General features: G+C 39.2%; 1 pseudogene; it reads left to right on the top strand.

Moving 5' to 3' along the window:
• Positions 1-3301: 3301 nt before the first annotated feature.
• Positions 3302-4591, top strand: LOC140805172 (glucan endo-1,3-beta-glucosidase-like; annotated as a pseudogene).
• Positions 4592-9885: the final 5294 nt, after the last annotated feature.

Genomic DNA, 9885 nt, shown 5'->3' on the forward strand with positions numbered 1-9885 from the left:
ACAACGCATACTATGACAAGATCGATGCAGAAAGAACAGAATATACGTGCCTTTTGATGGTAAATTTTACCGAAACGGCGATATCGAAGCGGAGACAGCGCGAGGCTTGATCCGGGATGACGGTGGCTCGATTTTCTTTGAAAGAAACCAACGAAAATTTGCTGGAATTTGAAAGAGAAGGGGCGGCTGCTCTATGGACTAAGAACCCTAATATTTCTCTCCTCAAAGATATAAAAATCTAAAACGTAAAGTGAGTGTGTGTGTTTAGTGTGTGTAAAAACATGTAAGCGTGTGTGAGTGTGTGTAACGTGTGTGTGTGTTTTAATTAGGAGAAACTCTAGCTAAATAAACTATTTAAAATACTAATAAAAAGTTAACACGCAATAATTTAATCAAACTCTACAATTAAAATATCTACACACTAATTTTAAAAGTTTTAAACTCTTAAATCACTCAATTCATAATAATACTTTAAAATATCAAAACTTAATAACTTATTAAAAATGCCCCATCCTCAACTTAGAGTAAAATACCATGTTTTAAATTGTCACAATCGTCACGGGTCTCTTCCTCGATCCCGCCTCGAATAATCGCCTGAAACATGAAACTTGAAAAAGACATTTTAACGTGCATCACAATAAACATGAATTATTTAAAATAATGCATTTCATAATTTATGCATGGAATAAAACTCATTTAAAATTAATTAAATGATTTAATAGTTAAATAAATGCATGGATTTATACGTGTATTAAATTTGGGCACTACATCAGGTTGAGAGGGGTTAGGAGCTGGTCCCTTTGGTTTTGAGCTAGAGTTGAAATATGGTGGGTGTGGCGAACTAGGGTTTTCGAGGAACACTAGTTTTCATTTTCCAGCAATGTGCAGGGCTGATTCGAAGAGATTTTAGTATGCTCTTGTGGTTTTGGAGCCTTTTAAGGGTTTTTTAGGTGTGGTAAAAAGTTTGGAAAATTTTGGTTAAGTTTCGAGTTGATTCGGGTTAAAACCGTGACCCGGGTCCAAGTTTTAAAATGAATCGGTTAAGTTATGTTACGGGCTCAATTTTACGTCCAATAATGATTTTAAATATGTTTTGGGATATTTTAAGAAGTTTGGTAAGCTTCGGGTTAATTTTAGAGGTCCATCGGTAAAACGGTAATCTTTGGGTTTCCACGGCAAAATGGTCATTTTTCACCCTGGTGAGATTTTGGTCCGGGCAGCGCCCTGAGCACATTTTATCATCTTTTAAATGATTGTGCATCACGGTTATGATTTTTATGAATTTATGATAAATACAGTGCATGCATGGTTTTAAGGTAAAAGTTTGCATGTTTTTATTAAGTACTGATGAATATGATGATGTTTTTGAAGAATGAGAATTGGTTGTGACTGACGATGTATATGTGTACAATGAAATGATATATGATGAGCTGAGACCAAGGCTCAGTGGACGGGTAATACTGTCGTTGATGTCCCTGCCGCTCAGTACTGTGATTATACGTAGATGTATCCATCGATAGAGCTGATACGAAAATCACAACTAATGAACTGAATTAAATTAAAAAGAAAATGTATACAAGTATGATGATATGAGATGACACGATTTGACACGTTATGAATTTTACACGACACATTTATTTTATGCTTTTAAGTTCATGAAAGATATGTTGAGTATGATATTTTTCACTGATGTGTATCATGTATATTTACTTTTTATTCCTGGTACAGGTGTGTTGAGTCTTTAGACTCACTAGGTATGTGAGATGCAGGTAAGCTTGATGTTGAGGAGACTTGAGGTGGCGAACTCCGAGTAGGCAGCCCTGGTGCGGTGACACGACCCGAGGACCGCATGTTTTTCTGCATTATGGTTCATGAGTTTTTGAAAGCAGTTAAACATTTTTATACGTTGATGATTTTACGATTTTTACTCGTTTATGTTTACGTTTGATCTTGTATGATTTTGATTATTTTATACTGCACTATTTTTTTTATTGTCAAATAATTACGATTATTTTAAATGTTATTTTGAAAAATGCGAGTTTAAAAAAAAATATAGTTCCGCACTTTTAAAATGAGTAGATGTTACATGATGTGTAGGTCAGGATTTTGCAACTCAAGTTGTAATATAAAATACCATGATAACGGTTTAGACACAATAACCTATGTATAATAGGCCCATTAGATAGTAGGAAAATTATTTCGTTTAGGAAAGCTTTCGAAAACATTAGCCGAGTTCCCCAAAAGTCCTTATTTTCGTCGAAAATCAATTACCGGTTTAAAATATGACTCGGCGCGTAAAAAAATCTAAAAGCATCATTTTTGAAAATAACACATTAAATATACCCCATATTAAAAAATTAAAAATAATATTTAATAAAAATATTTTCCCTTTACGGTCCCTGGATCTTCGTTCCTTGATCGCGTCTCGAAAAATCTTTAAAAACACATTTTTATGCATTGTAAGATAATACTCTATTTTAAACATGTAAACATGCTTACCACATTCAATAAATGCATTTTCTATTTTTCCTAGACTTGCATGCAGTTGGATTATGTTATCGCATTTTAGACCTTACAGATAAAGTAAAACGAAACCTCGGAATGTAAATAATATTAAAATAAAGACGGTTAATTTCAACCGAGTCAATAAATTTTTTAAACAACCGTTGACTTATAGAACATCTACTCTAACAAAGTCGTGACCAAGCTTAAGCGGACGAAGTGACAAGTGAAACAAGGTTGTCTGCCAATAGGCTGGGTTAGGAATAGTTTTGTTCTTTTCAGAAATCATCGACATGGAAATGTTCCATCAATGAATCCTTCGAGCTCATATCCAAACAGAAATTGCACACGCCATGAAGGATAGTTGAGTTTCAAAGGTAGTTGAGTGGCAACATTAATAGCGGTGATTTAGCTTCGTTTGGGCTTGAATCCGTGGCCATTTTGTTTTGTGATAATCTTTCTTACACCAAGCGAAGCTCTGAAAAATGATTGCTTCTGTATTCCTTTGATATGTTTTGTGATAATCATTCTTACAACCTTTTGTATCCAAATAGACAATAATTCATTTAAAAGTACATATATATTAATTTTATATAAGTTATTGTGATTTGTAATTTTTCCCAAAAATTTCAGGAAAATATTTAATTTAGGTGGAAATGAGAAAAATTGATCTTGGTAAGTTAGAAAATACATAATTTTTGTAATTATAATTTCATAAATAAATTTGAAGTAAATTTAACAAAAATAACTAGCAGTTTTCTTCTTCTTCCATTTTGTAACGAACATAACAGAATCCGCAGTTCCCCACACACAACACACACTAACTAGTTCTCTGCAAGATGAACTTCCCATTCTTCATCTCCGCTATCTTGCTCCTCCTCTCCGGCGCGTCCGCCAACGCAACAACCATCGGAGTAACCTACAACACCATGACCCCCGACGTCCCACCGCCGGACCACGTAGTGCCCGCCCTCCAGTCCCTTAAGATCACCGTCGTTCGCCTCTTGAACCCCAGCCCCGCCGCAGTCCGCTCCTTCGCCTACATGAACATCAGCCTCCTGCTCTCCGTTCCTAATAACCTAATTCCTTCTTTCGCCGCCAATCGCTCCGCCGCAGACCTCTGGCTGTACTCGCATGTCCTCCCCTACCATCCTCGTACGTGGATTTCTCTCATCTCCGTCTGTTCTGACGCAATCATCGATGTTGCTACCACATACTCCACACTGGACCCTTCGACTATCCTCCTTTCCGCCATGCAGAACCTGCATCTCTCTCTGCGGGACCTCGGAATTCACACCATACGTGTTTCCACCATTTATTTCTTCAAAATAATGACGACTTCGTTCCTCCCTTCCGCCGCTGAATTTCAAGAACCTATCAGTTCTTTGATCCTCAGACCGCTGCTTCAGTTCTTGGTCGAAACCAACTCTTCCTTGTTGATAAATCTTTACCCTTACAATGTCTACAGAATCAACTCTGAATACCAATCGGGTTCGCTCTCTTTCAAGAAAACCCGTTTAATTTCCGGGACGACGTTGCCACGGGAGTTCGTTACAGGAATCTATTCGACATGATGGTTGACGGGGTTATCGCAGCAATGGCAGTTGCCTGGCAGGAGAATATTCCAGTGATCGTGACCGAGACAGGATGGCCGAGTGAAACCGAGGCTCAGGCAGTTGGAAACTATGCAGAGATGTACTTGAAGGGGCTGGTGAAGCACCTGAGGTCCGGGATAGGGACTCCTTTGAGAAAAGAAGGGGTGACTGAGGCATACATTTACGAGTTGTTCGACGAAAGCCATTCCGAGTACAACGGTACATATGATTATGCTTCCATGAGAGAAGGAGCAGGGCAACACTGGGGCATTATGCATCCAAATTTGACTATGAAGTACAAGGTTGATTTCTCAGCTTCAACGTGGATTCTTGGAAATGATACAAGATTGGTGAAGATTGTCGTCGGACTATGCACATCTCTGCTAAGTGTTTCTCTTCTTCTTCTTTAGTATGCCTGAAATGGGAAGCTCTGAGGCATTGTAATCTGTTGAAAAGTTTGGCTTTTTAGGCACTCTTGATCTGTAAATTTGATTCAAACTGAAAGTTCTGTTTCCACAGTGTATGTGTGAGTTGAGGGTGAGTGTTGTGTGTTACAGAATACAGGTGTTGTGCGTAGGTGTTGCAACACTCACGACAACATGCAGCGGAAGTTACATTTTGACAAATTAACACACAACGTGAATTATAATAAAGTGAAAACCGAGATATGAATTATGCACAAGTATAAAATACTTGTGCAGTGCCTCAGGGCAAAATAATTCACTAGAAAACTTGTAAGTTTACAAAAACCAATACTAGTGAAAGAATAAAACAACTCCCTTATTAAGGCGAGTAACAAATTGCATCATAAATCTCTAACAAACCGTATCACCAGTATACAAGGGATGCATCAACCGAGAAGTAAAAAGTCTTCAAAAATTCAACACACTAATCAACACAATGATTAGGTGTTGTCGTCATCGGATGTAAGCACTTCTCGGCAACACTTAAACAATAGTACGAGATAGCTTCGATCTCCAAACTCCTCGAACTCCTTCGTCTCTCTACTTGTCGTCACCTTTTTTTCTTCTTGTAGTCCTATTTAACCTAGACAAAAAGCAATTTCATTAGGAAACAAACTCTTTAAACATAAGGATAATATCTTAAAGATATTGTGATATCATATCATAAAAATATTATAATATCATATCAAATATTCAATATTATTCACATGTCTAGAAAGGCAAAATATTAAAGATAAACATGGAAAGTATATCAAGGAATAAAATTCCTTTCAATCTCCCCCTTTTTGCCTTTCTGGACAAAACAACTCACAAATGGTATTTGGCTGAACTCCCCCTGAATGGATAACTCAGTGACTCCCCCTGACTTTAAGCCTTCACCTGATGACAGATACAATTAGCCAGTGTTGTATGTTAGATGTTGCAACAATGTAGATCATAACACCGGAATATTTCATTAATCAGGAGTGACACATATCAGAGAGAATAAAAGAACAACTGAAGTACTAGAAACATCAAGAGAGAAAATAACTCAAAATAAAATCTCATTATTCATCATGACTGCCATCAACATCTTCATCATCTTCATTCATTTGGGCTCCACTGGCTCCACTGGTTCCAGCTGTATCATCTACTCCCCCTTTTTGTCCAGAATGGTAGCTGGCAGCAAGTAGAAGCTCATAATCTGCCACTTGATTTCCGTAATAATCAATGGTCTGCTTGGCATGAGCAATCTGTTGTCGACCATAGTCAATTTGAGCTCGAATGTAGGAGACAGATAATGTAACATAACCAGGAGGTGGTGTAGGAGGTAGACTCGCAGTTAGAGGCTCAGATGTATCAGCAGTGTCAAGCTGGGGCTCGGATGTTGTGTCTCTAGTGTGGCCAACATCCGAAGCAACACTTGAACTTTGCCAGGGCAGATCGACCTTTCTATTGCCCTTAAAATAAACAGGAGAAATCTTCAGTGATCCTCCGACAGGACAGAGGTCTTCATCAATATCCTTGATGAAACCTTGCGATTCCAGGATTCCATAAATGAGTGAGGGTTAGGGCAGCTTTGTTTTCTTGAAATCTCCTTCAGCATATTGTAGAGCTGTCCTAAATACTAGCTTTCCAAAATTAAAGCCTCTTCCAGTGCCAATAGCAAATAGCACCAACGCCTGAGATCTGGTCACAGTCGTAGAATTAGTTGATGGTGTCCAAGTCCAGATTGCTGTCTTGTGCAGTATAGAGAAAAAGGAGGTGAGATTAGCAGCACTCAATTTCTTGGGATAATCAGGAAACACTTTGATCACACCTCCAGTCAGCACGGAGGTTACAGCATGGATGTCAAGATCCTCGTCAGCTTCCTCAAAATCGGGAGTGTCGTAGAATGCATTGATCACTGACGGGGAGAAGTTGTAGATATGATCACGCACAAACACTCTTCCAAACTTCACTGAATCCTCATCTCCAACACTCTTCAAGAGATTGCAATAAAATTCCAGCACCACACGGCGGCAGTAGGGCTTAGCTGTAGTGACGGTGGACAGCAACCTTCTGTTCTTGAGAAACTCAATCAGGTAGTATCTCCCATACGCATTAACATCAATATTTTTCTCTTCTATCAGCCCTCTCTGAGCAAACAGCGGCCACAACGCCAAGGCATCTTCAGAGTAAAATTTGGGGGAAAAGGACTTACTTAAGTCATAGTCTGCAGAGTCAGTGTTGTGCTCGATGTTGTCAACATCCTCCTCAACACCGGCAGCATCATCAGCAGCATCTCCAGAGGACTCACTAGCTTCAGAGCCAATGTCCTCTGATTCATCATCATCATGTTCCTCAGATTCAAAGTCAGATACAGACAAGGAAGAGAAACCATCAGAGGCTCCAGGTCGATTTTGCTCAAACTCCTTCATCATATCTGAATCAGGTTCATCCTCCTTAGACATTTGTTTCTTGGCCAACTTTTCTTCCTTAAGGTGAGCAAGAAACTCGGCCAAGGATTGTTCATCTTCTTCAGGTTCATCAGGAGCTCCTTCCTCTGCAACATTTTGAGAATCTGTGATGGGGTTTGGCCTTTGACTGCCAGAAGTAGAACCAGATTCTTTTGCAGCAACAGATGGTTGGGGGCGCGCCACCAACTCAAAATCATCATCATCAGAGTCGTCTCCAGATGAGAAATCAGGGTCCAGAAGATTTGAGGAGGCAAATGCCCGTGGTTTCTTGGTTGGTACAAAGTCAGGGTCGAACCCTGCTTGTCTCTTTGACCTTCTGCGCATGGGGGCAGGGGGAAACGCTTTATTCAAAGCTTCGAAGTCCGGAGGATTCTCAACATTTATCTCGTTCCCAGGTTCACCAGGGACGATAATCTCCAGTGGCATTGGTTCGTCTGGTGCAGGCACAATTTCCTTCCCCTCGACATTTGCATCAGCGGAGGGTGTTGTGACTGGTGATTCAACACCCATACTCGCAGCCATTTCACTCCTTATGTCTTGAGGATCGAAGCCAGCCATCTGCAAAATCAAGAAGCAAAGAGGCAGAAAACAATTCGAAGAGCACAAGAACTTGCGAAGAGCACATATAATTTGCGCGAAATCTGAACAGTAAGGGTAGACAATAATTTTGGAATGTGAGGGAAAGAGTAAACAGTAAAGCTATTCCTGATTCCCCCGTAAGTATTTAAGCACTACTCTCCAACGGTAATATTTTGTTAAGCCGCGGCTACAGTACCTTTTCGAATCAGTTTTTCCTCTCACACAACGGTAACTTTTCTGAACCAGTGTAATTATTATCTCAAGTAACCAATCAGAAATACGTCGAATTAACCCCACAAACAATTAGCAATCAAAATATTTCAAAATTAAGTTGGTTAGGGTGTTTTTCGAATGTCATGAAAAAAAAAAAACTGGTAGCCCACTGGACATGATGAATTCACAAACAACAGTATGAGTGACTTAAGTTTATGCCTAAAATATGATCAAAAATGAAATATACACACACATGTGATTAAACTGTGATCAGTCTGTACTTAGGTGTTGGCAACACCTCTTGGCAACACTCATAGGTTGGACTCAAACTTTCTTGAACATGTTTAATTCAGACATGGTAGCTCCCACTCTAGAAGAACGGTCTTCATAGGACTCCTCTAGGTAGCTTTTTCCATCTCTATTTTGACTTAGAAGTGGTAGCTCCCACACTAGAAGAACAGTCTTCATTGGACTCCTCTAGGTAGTTTTTTCCATTTTCTTCTAACAATTTTTTTGTTCTATTTTATCCTCTTTTCTATTTTTCACCATATTGCTCAAGAATTTTCTAAGTCATTATCTACATTGGACAAGATAATGTGGTACACGATCATCCACAACAGCTTTATGACTTAGATTGAGCACACACCATACTTTGGAGAATTTTGATGGAAAGTTTGATTCACAACTGAGAGCACGCCATTCAGTATCCTACACTTGTACAGGCTTCACACAAAGCAGGATGTATGCAATATGTCTAGCATCCTAAAAATAAAATGCACATGCATGCTGGGTGTTGTCCGCGGGTGTTGTAACACCGAGGACAACATCCGTGAGTGATTATTGTGCACACAAGCTGAGAGACTTCCTAAGATTGGAAAATCTCTCAAAGTCCAATGGTTTTGTAAAGATATCAGCCAGTTGGTTCTCAGCTCTAATAAATTCCATTCGAATTATACCCTTCTCAACCAAATATCGAATAAAATGATGTCTAATGTCTTGTGTTTCGTTCGAGAGTGTTGTACTGGGTTTTTTGAAATATCAATTGCACTTGAGTTGTCACAGTATACAATTAAGGTGTCACTGTTGAATCCATAATCTTTAATCATTTGATTCATCCACAAAAGTTGCGAACAGCAGCTAGCAGCTGCAACATACTCAGATTCAGCAGTGGACAGAGATACACAATTTTGCTTTCTACTATACCATGACACCAAATTGCTACCAAGATAAAAACACCCACCCGTGGTACTTTTCCTATCATCTAAGTTCCTAGCCCAGTCAGCATCACTAAACCCCACTAAGTTGGTGTTTGTTTCTTTGGTGTACCACAGACCTAAGTCAACTGTTCCAGATATATATCGCAAAATTCTTTTGACAGCCTTTAGATGAGTGACTTTAGGATCCGCCTGGTACCTAGCACACAAACATACACTAAACATGATGTCGGGACGACTCGCACTCAAGTAAAGGAGACTGCCTATGATGCTGCGATACTGGGTGTTGTCAACACCGGTGGCAACATCGTCTTTGGGTAATTTTTCAGTCGACCCCATTGGAGTTTTCAAGTGTTTATTGTTTTCGGCAGCAAATTTCTTTACCACATTCTTGGCATACTTAGATTGACATAGAAAGATGCCATCATGCATTTGTTTAATTTGTAAGCCAAGAAAGAAACTCAATTCCCCTACCATGCTCATTTCAAATGTGGTAGACATACAATTAACAAAATCAGTAACATGCTTTTGAGAAGAAGCGCCAAAAATTATGTCATCCACATAAATTTGACACACAAGTATATCATGCTTTGACTTTTTAATAAAAAGGGTTTTATCAACCTCAGCTCGTTTGAAGCCCAAGTCAAGCAGATATTCCGTAAGCTTACCATACCATGCCCGTGGAGCCTGTTTAAGCCCATACAGTGCCTTCTTCAACTTGTAGACATGGTTCGGGTGGTGTGGATCTTCAAATCCTTTAGGTTGGCTTACATACGCTTCTTCTTTCAAAATGCCATTCAAAAATGCACTTTTCACATCCATTTGATATAATTTTATGTCCATGTGACAAGCAATAGCAAGTAACAGTCGGACTGATTCA

This window comes from Primulina eburnea, chromosome 11, assembly GCF_022965805.1.
Source record: "Primulina eburnea isolate SZY01 chromosome 11, ASM2296580v1, whole genome shotgun sequence".
Taxonomy (NCBI): Eukaryota; Viridiplantae; Streptophyta; class Magnoliopsida; order Lamiales; family Gesneriaceae; genus Primulina; species Primulina eburnea.